We start from the raw sequence: 2192 nt of genomic DNA on the forward strand, positions 1-2192 counted from the left end.
GAGGGTGTCAGTGGAAGGGTACTGGTTGGTTTGGCGGGAAAGGAAGAAGCGGAGGGCTTTGAGGCCTTCGTGATGGGGGATGGAGGTGTATAGGGACTGGATGTCCATGGTGAAGATAAGGCGTTGGGGGGCGGGGAAGCGAAAATCATGGAGGTGGAGGGCGTGGGTGGTGTCCCAAACATAGGTGGGGAGTTCTTGGACTAAGGGGGACAGGACAGTCTATAATGCAGCCTAAATTTGTATCATCTGCAAATTTGGATATATTACTTTCTATGCCATAATATAAATCGCTAAAAAATGTGAATAATTGAGGTACTTAAACCAGATGCTTGTGTGACACCACTGGTCACATCCTGCAATCTGAGAACCTAGCCATTATCTCTACTTTCAGTCACGAACAAAAACAGAAATTGCTGGAGAAGCTTAGCAGGTCTGGCAGTATCTGTGGTGAGAAATCAGAGTTAACATTTCAGGTCCAGTGACCCTTCTTCAGCACTGATGGTAGTGAGGAAAATGATTTTTATTGCAGAACATCACATGGGGAGGGGTGTGCAAAGAGTAAATGATAGGTGGAGCTAGCGCCCAAAGAGAGAGAAGAACAAGTTAGACAGACAAAGGAGTGGATAACGGTCAGCCTGGGAGAATGAACGGCTGCTAATGAGGACTGTCTGTGGCTTGTCGAATGAGCAAGAGGATGAAGTGGAACTGGCAAGTAGTGCAACTCTGAGTCAGTGTGAAGCAGTAATATTGGAGAGAGGTTGAGTATGTGCAAATGACAACACATGATACTGAGTGTGGATCTCAGGATGCAGTGAGAACAGCTGTCTGTGGAATGTTGAAAGTCATAGAAATACCTCTCATCCTGAGTGAATTCAAAACAGAAAGGCTGAAACTTGACTTGGAATCCAAGTGGGTTGGGTCTCAACAGGGTGCAGTCCACTGAGACTGTGATGTGGCTGTGGAAACAGGTTTTAGCAAATACATTGTTAAACACCAGGCGTGAGAGTGAAATTAATGATGCTGAACAAGAAAAAAACAGCTGAAATGGAACAAAGTTACTTTCTGTCGCCTGATGCTCAACCAATTTCCTAGCCAGGTCAGGAGTTTGCTCTCAATTCTGTCAGGTTCTACCTACTTAAATGGGACTTTGTCAAATGGCTACCCCACCACCTCTGCCATTTTCCATATCCGTCCTATACCACTATCCTATAACCTCGGTCTTCGCAATTATCCTTCTGGAGACCACCTTTTGCTTTGCTCAATCTGCAGCACACTCTCCGTGGTCAATATCTCACACCAGAGTGCTCCACCACTCAAACTGATTACCATCGATCCACCTCAACTGCACCTCCCTTCCAGAATTCCCTGAGCTACCAAAACTCCATCCACTGACACTTAAGTATCCTCAACAGTAGAACACACACCACTCTCTGGAGAATATCATTCTAAAGATTAACAACACAATAACTGTCGAAAGTTCACCTCATCTCAGTCTGAAATTATAGGAAATACAGTCTGAATTCCAAGTCATTGGCACCTATTGCTTCTGCTTTATCCACCCGACTGTTAATGAACACAACATTCTCCTGCATTTAGTCCAACATGAGTTCCCTTTCCTCAAAGCATCTTGACAGTGTCTTAACCGTGCACTAAGATAATCATACCGTTTTAAGATTTCCAAAGTAATATCCTTACTCACTAATGTCATTCTGTCATCCTTAAATGTCAGGGGCTACTCCTCTTTCCAAATTCCACCTTACTATTGTTAATAGTCTGCACTCTGCAAATGTTATTTCTCTACCTTGGTCAACTTGTACCTAAGGCACGGTGATGTCAATTAGATCGAACCATTCATCTCCATTTGTGCCATTATTACGGCAAACTTGTTGTGAGGGCTTCGGCTGTTCAGAGAATAAGCCTTGATTTTTGTACCTGGCAAATGCTCACTCTTTGCACTTATCTTATTATTTGCCGCTGATGTATAATAATCATTACAAGGATTGAACTTGCTGTGTTTGCTGACCCATTCTTCCTGCCTTAACCATATCGATACACCGTTGTATGAACTCGCCTGGTGAGTGCAGATATTGTAAAACTCCCTTCACCTGACAAGCCCTCACCACAACGTTGTAGCTTTCATGCCCTATCCACACCACTAGTTAGACGATTGTTAGAAAACAGGGGAACGCTGA

Source organism: Chiloscyllium plagiosum, chromosome 28 (assembly GCF_004010195.1).
Source record: "Chiloscyllium plagiosum isolate BGI_BamShark_2017 chromosome 28, ASM401019v2, whole genome shotgun sequence".
Taxonomy (NCBI): domain Eukaryota; kingdom Metazoa; phylum Chordata; class Chondrichthyes; order Orectolobiformes; family Hemiscylliidae; genus Chiloscyllium; species Chiloscyllium plagiosum.